This window comes from Hevea brasiliensis, chromosome 10, assembly GCF_030052815.1.
Source record: "Hevea brasiliensis isolate MT/VB/25A 57/8 chromosome 10, ASM3005281v1, whole genome shotgun sequence".
NCBI lineage: Eukaryota > Viridiplantae > Streptophyta > Magnoliopsida > Malpighiales > Euphorbiaceae > Hevea > Hevea brasiliensis.
Window position 1 is genome coordinate 54,535,254 of NC_079502.1, and position 12,286 is coordinate 54,547,539.

The following is a 12,286-nucleotide window of genomic DNA, read 5'->3' on the forward strand; positions in this document are numbered from 1 at the left end:
CTACCAAGCTAGCATTCAGATGGCTCTGTTTGAGGCACTGTATGGGAGGAAATGCAGAACACCAGTATGTTGGACTGAATTGGGTAAAGATAATCTCGTGGGACCAAACCTGGTGAAATAGACTGAGGAGAAGGTTAAATTGATAAAAGCAAATTTAAAGGTTGTCTCAAACAGACAGAAATCTTATGCCGACTTGAAGAGAAAAGATATAGAGTATGCAGTTGGTGACAAAGTGTTCCTCAAAGTCTCACCATGGAAGAAGGTGTTAAGATTTGGAAGAAAGGGTAAGTTAAGTTCTAGGTTCATTGGTCCATATGAAGTCATTGAGCGTGTGGGACTAGTGGCCTGTAGGCTAGAATTACCACCAGAGCTGGACAAGATTCACAATGTATTTTATGTATCCATGTTGAGAAGATACCGCTCAGACTCTTCACATGTCATTTCCATGGAAGAAATTGAAATTCAATCGGACTTGACATTTGAAGAAGAACCAATCAGGATCCTGGCTCGGGAAGTGAAAGAATTGAGAAACAAGCAAATATGACTGGTGAAAGTACTTTGGAGGCACCACAACACTGAGGAGGCAACTTAGGAAAGTGAAGAGATGATGAGGCAACAGTTCCCTCAACTGTTTGCATTAGGTAAATTTTGAAGACGAAATTTTTGTTAGTGGGGAAGAGCTGTAACGCCCTTACTGTAGATAGTCCATACATTCTACTGTTTCGATGACCAATGTCTGTCCGGATAGGAAGAATGCCTGAAAATATATTTAAACTAGAGTGAGGAGTCATAAATAACTCAAATAATAATAAGAAAAATTTAGGAAAAATTTAAGAAAAGAAATGCAACAAAGTTAAATGAGTCGGTGCCCTAGCGATGGTTGACCCAACGGGAAGCGACTGCGAAGACAGTTGTCGACCCTATACCCGTGGGAAACCCTGTGAAATAATTTTTGAGACTCTAGTGAAGATTTATTGAGACTTCGATAGCATTAGAATGCCTAGAAAATGCCAAGAAAATTTTATCAATCGGTATAAACAATTTTAGCTCGTTAAGCTAAATGAAGGACATTTTTGTCAATTCACCTTCAGAGATGATTTTTGACCAACTTGTCCAATTAAGTATGTGAATTATATGATATAAAATATAAATAAATATTGATGAAAATTTAATTAAAAATGATTAGAAAAGAAAGAAAAAGAAAATGAAGTTTAATGGAATTATTACACAAGCATGACATAATGATGTCATTTAAAAACCTCCCACCAATCATTATTTAACAAGCACTCATAAAAGAGATAAAAAAAAAGATAAAAACAAATGAAAAATTCATTCATCTTCCCCATTTTCTTTAGCTGGCCGAGACTCCATTAAAGCACACTCCACCAATTTTTTTTTCTTTCACTTAATTTCCTAGCCAAACTCACCTCATAACCCTAAGATCCCTTCAATAAAACTTACCCTTGCACCTTGGGCAAGCTTGAGGAAGCAAAAGGAATTAGAAAATTTGAAGTTAGGGAAAATTTGAGAACTCTTCACGAGACGTAAGTGCCCTTTTCTTTTCCTTTCTCTTTAAATTTCATGTTAGGAACATGAATTAGGTTAGAATTTGTGAAAATTGGACAAAAATATGCATGTTTGGATTTTCTTGAATTTTGGCAGCCTTATGTGGGTGGTAGCTCTGATTGTTTTAATGGATTTAAAGTGGTTTAGAGATGGTGTTTGATGTGTAGATGCAAGTTGATAATGAATTAACATGTTTAAGTGATATATGTTGTATGAATTAGAATTGGGAATTAGGGTTTTGAGAAAAAAAAGGGTTTTATTCATGTAATAGTGAATGAACACTTTAATGATTAATTAGTGACAATTGGTAAGGTTTGACCATAAATTGAAGTGAATTACGGCATTAGAAATTGATTTGATATGCTGCCTTTAAGGTGCCAGAATCACTAGACTTGAGTCCAGTGTGGTTGGGCAGTAATAACTTAATTTGCATAACTACAATTGGTGCAAGGCCAATTTAAGGTTATAATGGACACATAATGGCACAACTTTGATGAATAAACCCTCTCCAGAAAACCATCTTAGGATGATCTAAAAAATTTACCAATTATGGGTAACCAATTCTGGACCTGGTAAAAGTGACCAAATGAATAGTATTTGTTCAGTTGGCCATAACTTTGTGTAGAGAAGTCCAAGTGACCTAATTTTTGTGGCCATGGAAAGCTTAGAAGATATAGAACAACTTTCATGAAGAGTAGAAACCCAAATTTTGACCAGAACTAATTCTAATTGTTAGCCAAAATCAGGACACTAAAACTGCCAGAACCAAATTTGTGCCCAAAAATTCTGAGAATTGGCAATCTAGCCAATTATGGTAATAAGGCCATAACTTGAGCTACAAATCTCCAAATGGAGTGATTCAAAAAGAGAATTAAACTAGACACATAAAGGAACAACTTTCGTGAAGAGAGTTTAGCCAAAGTTTTACTGTAGCAAGGTCCAATGAAACAGTAAACATGGACTATAAAATCGGGAAATTTGAAATAACACTCAAAAGGCTATGAATTGAGTTCGACAACTAATACCAACAAGCATAAAGTTCAAAATGTGGTATCTTGGTGACATTAGAACTTACAAATCTATTATGTATTAAAAAGTCAACATTTGTGTAGAAATAGTAAAGTGAATAATAACCATTAAATAATTAACTTTATAAAATACCCTAGTATGCCTAGAACGATTGGTTTGGAAAGGTTGGCATGCCAATAGGGTTCTGATAGCAGTACTGCATATGGCATTATGTCATTCCATGATTTATGGAATTACATTCCATTATGTGATATTATGGTCTATGGCCATTTTGCTTTACTTGACACACTTGGCCTTATGCCAATGATTACTACAGCTTATCAGCTCTTTTGTTGCACACCTGGAGACACTTTGTGACCGATGGTGTGATGGCCTGAGGTACTTGGTACCCAGTGCCAGTTTACCTATCTATCCAGTCCAGTCACTGAGTATAAGTTACTTGGACAACCAAAATAAGTCTTAATAATTTATAATTAAATAACAAACATAACAAGTACCAAAATAAAAATATTACAAATACTTACTAAAAATTGCAGTCTGTATAACATACCTGCATATTTATTTATTTAGCTTATTTATTTTTGTTTTATTATTGGCACTACTAAGCTGTATTGCTTAGCGCGTCGCTGTTTGCAATGCGTAGATATTGGAGACACGGAGCGAGAACGTAGCAGATCCCAGACTGGGTGAGAGTCAGATCTGCATTTTGGTGTCCAGTGTCACTTCACATCTGCAGTGCATTGGTAGGACACTAGGCTAAATTTTGTATTTTGTATTTTTATAAATTTTTATAATTAGACTTTCATTTTTCCCTGTACACTATAAACTCATGTAATTATGTATTGTTTTAATTATCTGTAAATTGTGTTCATAAATAAAATTTGAATGTTTCTTCATAAATTGAGCATGAGTATTATATGAACTGAATGATGGAAATTGAAAATTTGATGAGAAATGTTGGGACTGTGTTGAATTTATTTGGAGGTTAGAGATGTGTTAAATATATTTGGGAGTGTTTTCCATAGGTTCCGAAGAACTGTTTTTCCTATTTTTAGCTGGCACTCTACCAGATTTTCAATAAAATTTTCAGAATTTCAAATTAATTCATAATTTTAATAAGTGACATAAATGGTCAAAATTTCACATAGTGACTTTAATAAATATATTAAGAAATAATAAGTTGAAATAAGATAAGAAAAAGTGCTCCGACACATAGTGTGATACGCCTTGCTCGGCTACACTATAGATGGGTGAGGACTGTCACAAAGTTAGTAGTCCTAAATTCCAAGAACAACTGTTAGTATGAAGTTGTTGTAATAATAGGATTTTTATTTGGTAAATTAAAATTAACTTTATTTTTAATTTAACTGACTTTTGCATGTAATTAATTTAAACAAATACTTGGTAAATTAAAACTAATCTTGTTTATAAATTAAACTAACCTTGGAATATAAAATAAATTTAATTAAATACATGGTAATTGTAAAATAAATTAGCATGTTAGAAATCTTTATTAGGTTGTGATTGTTTGGGCCTGATGTGTTATTAGAATAAATTAGACATGTACTTAAATTAATTTATTTTAATTATCCTTAAGGTAACTGGGAGAAAAATTAATTAATTAGGTAAAATAAAAACTTAGGATTGCTTGAAATTGAATTTCTTTGTACATTAAATTCTCAATAATAAATTAATTTTAGTCATCTAGTAAATATCATTTAAATAATTAGCAACCTCATAGATAGGAATTACTTGTGCATGAAAACTGCTTGTAAACACTAACCCTTTTACGAATTACTTGCGTGTGTATGACTATAATTGTATTTTTAGGATAAAGTTTAATAGCGAAATAATAAACAAGACTTCTAAAAACATTAGTAGAGGACTGGCATTCGAATTAATGAGGTTAGACAAGGAGTAAGGGGTGCCTAATACCTTCTCCTTATGTACCCACTATCCCAAACCTGGATATTAGGCTATGGTAATGACGGTTGTGGAAACTCTGCAAGGAGTAAGTTGCCACCCATGACCTTTAGAAGAAACACTAAATATGTCTTGGTTATTGCCTGGGTAGCGACTCCTGTTTATCTATGCCTTTGTGGCATAAATCCTTAGTACCGTGGTAGTGTTATGGGAAGACAGTACTTACCAGTGGTTTGATTCTATCAAGACTGTATGAAGTGCGTGTCTAGGAAATGTTATCTAAGGAGGTGGTACTTAAGTGAGACCATTGTGACTCCATTACCTTTCTTGGCCATTACTTGGTGCATTTTATATAATTCTAGTGGATGATATTTTGCCTCACACCTTACTACAATCCCCCATCTTATAGTTTGGCGACTACATTGGGGATTAAATGGATAGTTACTCCAACATGTTTTTATTAGTCGAATATTATTCCTTTATTAAACTTTTTACATTTTACTATACTATCATAAGGATCACCCTTACCCTTTTTAGCCCTGCTAGTACTAGCCAAGGAGACCATAGTTCCACTTGAGCTATGATGAATTGGTAAATGCTAGTACCCTTTGCCTATACCTTCGAGTATATAAAAGAGCCACAGCTCTGGCTGTGGTGCTTAGTGGACAAGCTCTCGCATGGGTGACCCTTTCCTACCCGATAAAGCCCATGAGCCATAGAGTTTAGCCCTAAGTACCCCAAAGATTTTCGTTGTGTTAGATTTATAGCCTTAGATTTTTGTTTTGTTGGATTTATAGCTTTACTGTTCAAACCATAAGTTCTAGTGGTAGTTGAAATGAACCTAGGCCTATGCATAAACCTAATGTGTGTATAGGCCCAAGTCCATTTCAAAACCCATATTAAGCAAGAAGATGCTTACTTATGGTTAAACTTTAAAGATATAAATCCTTTGTTTGTGAGGGAAGGATCGTCCTGGATCACCCCCTGTTAGTGTGTCCAGTGTATCATAGCCTACGATAGAAATTTTTCCTACCCTGTACGTTAGAATTGAAGGTATAAGGGGGCAAAGATTCAGTTCTGGAGATGTTTTTTTTGGTTTTGATTCAGTCTTTAGTTTGATTTTAGTTCTAAAGGAGCGGAAGTATGGTGATTGGTTCATTAGAGCATTGAATTTCAAAAATTTTCTTCTAGGGTTACATGCATCATGCCACATCTCTTATGTGCCTAATTAATTTCAATGCTTAATTGCATATTAAAACACTTTTAATATGTATTAGGATCTATGTTTACCATTCAAGATTATGAATTAACAAATTAATTCATTTAAACCATAGTTTAAAAAGAAGTTTGAGCACTAACCTCTTGTATGTAATTGGCACCTTTAGGAAGCACTCAGGACCCCAAGTGTTGTCCCTCTAGCTTGTCCACACTAAGATCACCAATGGGAAGCCCCCAAATCAACTTCTCAAGCCTTGCCAACCAATTATAATTTGAGTTCTTGCCTTTAGAGAGGTTGTATGTGTGTATAAGACACTATAAACAATTTCTAGCAATTTTAATTCAAAGGGAATGGAGTGATTCTCTTTGAATTGATGAGAAAACAAGAAGAGGAGAGGGAGAGAAAAGGTGTCGCCACCTTTGAGAACCTAGAGTGAATGTTATGTTTTATTCTTCTTTCTTTTCCCTTTTATAATTAGGTCATTAAGTCATTTAAACCCTATGCCACATGTCACCACCACATTGCATTTTATTTTTAATTGACTTAATCACATTAAGCCAAGCGTCAAAGCTAGACTTAATCTTGACTTTGATCATCTTACATGATAGGAAGACAAATGACAAGCTTATATGATGCCATGTGTCACCATCTCATGGTGTCACATGTCACCATGTGAAATGACCAAATTACCCTTATGTTATAATTTTGAGTTCTTAACCCAAAATCATTATTTCTCCTCTTCTAATCAATTTATATCAAATATAAATTAATTAATCTCTATTAATTAATTTCTCACAATTAAATTCATATTTAAACACTTTAAATATAAATTTAACTTATACTATACTTCTAATAACCTAGATTTGGATTCAAGCCATGCTAGGGACTTTGTAATCTTATTGCAAATCAAACCTATTTAATTAATTAATTAAACTCTTTAAGTAATCAATTAAATCACATTTTACTTGGTGATTATCTTGTGTATGTGTGTGACTCACTAGGCTCATCACTAATTGGTAATGAGATATGATATTAACTCTTAATATCATCAGAACTCTTTTTTAACATAAATGATTTCTCTAAATCATTTTAGGCATCTCATAGACTATGGTTGACACCTAGCATAGCATGCCATGGCCACCCAATTAGTAATAAGGAATACCTTAAATGAACCTATAATCATATGTTACCATGCACTAGAATCTCTCTATTACAAAATCCCAATTCAAGCTAGAGCCATGGTTTATATCAAACCCCACTTGCTATGAATATTATGTTCTCTTTTAATTCTAGTTCTTGATTAATTAGATTTTCTTGTCAGAAACTCTTTTCTGACGAAATCTATCTGTCCTGGCCAGGAACTTGAAACATCAAGAACAATTAAATAAACATAGGATTTTATCCCTATTTACTGAGGGTAATAGATTCCATCTTGATCAACACCTATCTCCATATATAACTAGTAGGAGCCAACACATGCCCATATACCCATACACAGTACAAGTATGAAAGCAGTATCAAACTCAAACCACCTATATGTAAGATAACTATGTTATCTTAGGCCTAAAGATTATATGCACTGATATGATATATGACAATGCATTGACAAGAGTAAACTCCATGTGCTTGTCATGTGCGTCACTGGTTCGGCTTACTTATCATGTATTGCCTATCATGTTTATTATATGGCATCAGACTCACCATTCTATCTTATTTATATCTCATATAAATACCTTGGGGACAAACATGAATACAATCTTTCTGGATAAGTTATATCCTATGTGAAGTATCCTCAATTGTGAACCAATTTATGATACTCTGTGCTAAAAATACTGTCACTCATATTCTTAACAACTTAAGAATAGAATTTTTAATAAAATATCAATGGATCTTTTCTATTACACATAAATACATTATGTAAATGGAAGAGTGAAATTGCCTTTTATTAATAAAATATGTACAAGATACATACTAAATAATATGCTCTAGGGCATACTACTAACAATCTCCCACTAGCACTAGAGCCATTTCTTACAATATCTTAGACCCATCTTCTCAAGATGTCAGTCTAACTGAGCTTGTGACATAGTCTTAGTGAATGGATCAGCTGGATTTTCAGCTGATGCTATTTTCTACATGGCTATATCGCCTCGCAAAACTATCTCTCTGATAATGTGGTAGCGTCTTTCTATGTGTTTGGATTTTTGGTGAGACCGGAGTTCTGTAACGAACTTTTTTATCCAAACAGCCTCTTTTGCAGCATCTGATGCAGCAATATACTCGGCCTTTATAGTGGAATCAGTAGTCGTACTCTATTTGGAACTCTTCCAACTGACTGCACCTGTCACACCCTACTCCTCTGTAAGGCATAACATGATCCCGTATTATACCTAATGAATTACCAACTTCGTCTACTGATAACCCATTAAATACACTACAATGGATTTTAAAAACTTTTCTTACTTCTTTTACAGTGGTGAGCACTATTTACAGGTGTTAAAAACCTTTTTGAACTGCAGTGATAGAACTAACACATTTGAATTATTTGGAATTTCTGTAAAAATTTTGGCAGAGTGTCATCTGTATTTTGGATAAAACAGTTCTTCAAAAAACCTGTAAAAAAAAACACTTCAATATATTTCCAAATCTCAACTCCAACATATTTCTCAACACAACATATTTCTCAACTCAAATCCACAGAAATTTTTTAAAGACTAAGATACAAGAAATATAATACAACTTTTACAAGTCAAAATAACTCATAATTTACTTTACAACTTCAATATACAATTTTAATTTACAACTGCTCAAAATCAAGAATAATATGTACATACAGTAGTCATACATTACAGTACAAAATGCAAAATGTGGTATACTCATTATACCCGATAATCTCTCGCTGGATGTACTAGCAGCCTAGTCTGCTGCCCTGTACCTCTGTCTACCTGCGACAGCAATGAAAAGCTATCGTTGAGACAATGTCTCAGTGGTGCACAACATTAACCAAATACAACTTTAAATTACAATTCATAAATCATATAAATAGTGGATGCTTAAAACCATAGTTAATTTTAAGACAGTAATTGTCAACAAGAATTTAAACTCTATTTCTCAATATCACAATAAATTTCAATAAGTTAGATCATGGATAAATTCAAAAGACAGTGTATGTCAATAAGAGTTTAAATTCATTTCACAATCTCACAATACATATCAATCAATCACACACAGCTTAATCATGTTCCAAAGTTCAATTCGTCCCAAAAGCCGATGGCTAATGAGGTATTCAATTCGTCCCAAAAGTCAATGACTAATGAGGAATAACATAGCTAGCTAGCAAAAATATGAGTACTCATTCAATTCGTCCTCAACAGGCACACACCTCAACACTTCAGCTAGAGAGGGAATTCAATTCGTCCCACTAGACAAGCTAGCGAGGAATACAATCAATATACATGATAGCTGTGGTTTCAAACCATTTCCAATGCTTTTTAATCAATAAGTATCTATCAATATCATTCAAACAATTTCTCACAGTTTCAAACCATTTACAATGAACACATTTCCACAATTTAAAACAATAATGTACAAATAGTCATAATTCATTTCAATTGAAAAATTCAAAAGAAATAGTTGTTGGGCACAAACCTTTGATAACTGTCTCCTGGTCTTGACTCAGTGTTTCTTTCCCTTTCCCTGAGTCTTTGCTAACTGAGAAACATAATTTGAAGTGTTTCAGTACTAAATCAAACTGTCTCTAACAATAATGTTTGATAAGTAATTCACTCAATGCTATTATTTGGTTAATCAACCTAATATATTGACTCTCGATGCATTCAAGGTAAATTAGGTTTTAATGTTATTAATATGTCACATTCGATAGTCTTTTAGGGTTGGTACATGTTACCAAGTTCATTTCCGTGTATACTGCATTTTCTTGCAATTTGCTGGATTCCGGGATACTAGTTAAACCTAGCCGGACGACCTAGTTCCCTTAGTTTTCGGGTTTCGATCAAAACTACAAACTTGTAGATCTATGTCTTATGGAACGCGGGGCAAAATTTTGGGTCATTCTGAGTTATGTAGACCAAGTTATGGTCATTTTACTATTGCTGGTCAAATTGCACCAAAATTGGTTATTTTAGGTCATTTTAGGTTCGGCCAGTTTTTGGACCTGAACTTGTGCAAGCTGTTTGACTTGCGTATGGTCATTTCTGGGCTTTGGTGTCTTCATAAGACTTGTAGATATGGGTCTTAACTATTCATGGTTAAAATTGCAGATCAATTGGACCTGTTTTGAGTGAGTTATGGCCTAAACACTAACTGCTGCCCAAATGGTCAATTTTCAGGCCTCAATTGCACTTAATCCGGATTTGGTTATTTTTCAAGCTACCTTGCAAGCAGAATTTTGGCAAGCTTCCTTCATGAAAGTTGGTACATTTTGTGCTTAGTTTCACCTCCAATTGGTTACATACCAATTGGAGCCACACACTTAAAGTTATAGGCCTAAAACACAAACTGCCTTATTGCATTTCTTTCATACACATCAAGTATCACTCCTAACACTTACCAAACTCAATATTCAAGTCAATTCTGGTTGTATCATGACCTAAACATAATTCACAACACATTATAGGTCATTTTGGCAGCTTACAATTACATTCCACATACACCATAAAGTGCAGAATTTTTTAACTCAATTTACAATAATTCAATCACCTAACCATAACACTTTTTTCATGTCCAACTTCACACCATCATATATACACTCAAACTGCCCTAGCATCTAACACAATTCAACATTAATATACCATAAACCAAGCATGAATTCCAGCATTCCTTAAGAGTTAGCAAACTATCACAATGGTACACTTACATTCCATTACTTTCCAAGCTTTAAATCTCATTTTACATTTACATATACTAAGTATACATTACCCAAACAATTTCCTACACAATATACATTTAATCAATCATTTAATTCACCATTTACAAGCACAATTAAACTGCCTTCAAGGTGCTTCCATGGCTGCCAAAAGTTCACACTCCCATTCAACATCAAAACTCAAAAATTTCTCCATAAATCAAACACCCATAATATCCTTACAAACTTTAACAAAGCAATAATCAAAAACTCAAACTTACCTATTGTTGGGACTTGCTAAATCTTCACTAAAACTTCTTAATATTGGTATCTACTTCTTCCTTGTGAAGTGGGGATAAACTTTGATGAAGAAACCTAGATGTTTGGAGGTGAAATGAAGGAGAGGATGAGGTTCCTTCAAGTTTTGGCCATGGAGGTTTTTAGGGAGTTTGTTTCGGCATGGTTGAAAGAAATGAAGAAGATGAAGTTTGCAGATTGTGTAGTGGATTTACACCTACCCTTCTTGTGTTTAATTTACTCCATAGTGGTCCACTCACCAATTAAAGTATATTTTATGTTTTAAATGTGTTAATTACCTAAATTGAACCCCATTTTTGCTATTTATGTTAGGTACCCCTAAATTAATTTTTCATTATATTTTCTAAGTGTAATATTATTTATTTTTAATGGAAATTTAGGTCAAAAGACATTTCGGGATGTCAAATGACCACAATGCCCCAGTTCGGGTTGCATTCCCGATTTTTCGGTAACACCGGGTTTTGTCCATTTTTCGATTTCTTACTTTTCTTTGTACTAATTATTTAATTTTTCTTTGATATTTCTAATGATATTTATACTTCAATAGAGGTCTATTTAAGTCCTAAAAATATTTTTCAGGCTTCCCCGCAGTCCAGGGCTAGTCAACGGTCCACGCCATGACTTCCCGGTGCGGTCACCCATCGCTAGGGTTCTCGGCTTTCTTAACTTGGTTGCATTTCTTTACTATTATTTTTCCTTTGTTTTTCTTGTATTTTCTTTTCTTGTATTTCATTATTTTATGTCTCCTCACTCATCTCAAAGTGTAGTTCTAGGCATTCTAGCTGTCCGGACAACACTGGTCACTGGAACAGTAGTACGCACTACCGAACATAGGGGTGTTACAATTCTCAACTCAACTAAGCCTTTATCCCAAAAATTTGGAGTCGGCTATATGGATTCGCTTTCTTCACTCTAAACGATTTTGGGTTAAATCCTCAGAAATTTGTAATACTTCTAGGTCATGTTGTACTACTATCCTCCAAGTCAATTTAGGTCTACCCCTTTTTCTTTTTCTATCCTCTAACCTAATGTGCTCTACTTGTCTAACTGGAGCCTCCGTATGTCTACGCTTCACTGTTACAATTCTCCCCCCCCCCCCCTTAAATAAATTTCGTCTCGAAATTTTACCTTGCATTAGTCTCTGAACAGATGTGGGTGCTGTCTCCTCATATCCTCTTCATGTTCCCAAGTAGCTTCCTGGCCTGAATGATGGTTCCACAGCACTTTAACCAGGTGTATCTGTTTGTTCCTCAGCTGCTTCACCTCATAAGCCAGAATTTTTATGGGTTCTTCCTCATATGAGAGGTTCGGATTTACCTCAATCTCTTCAACTGATAGTACATGAGATGGGTCAGATCTGTACCTCC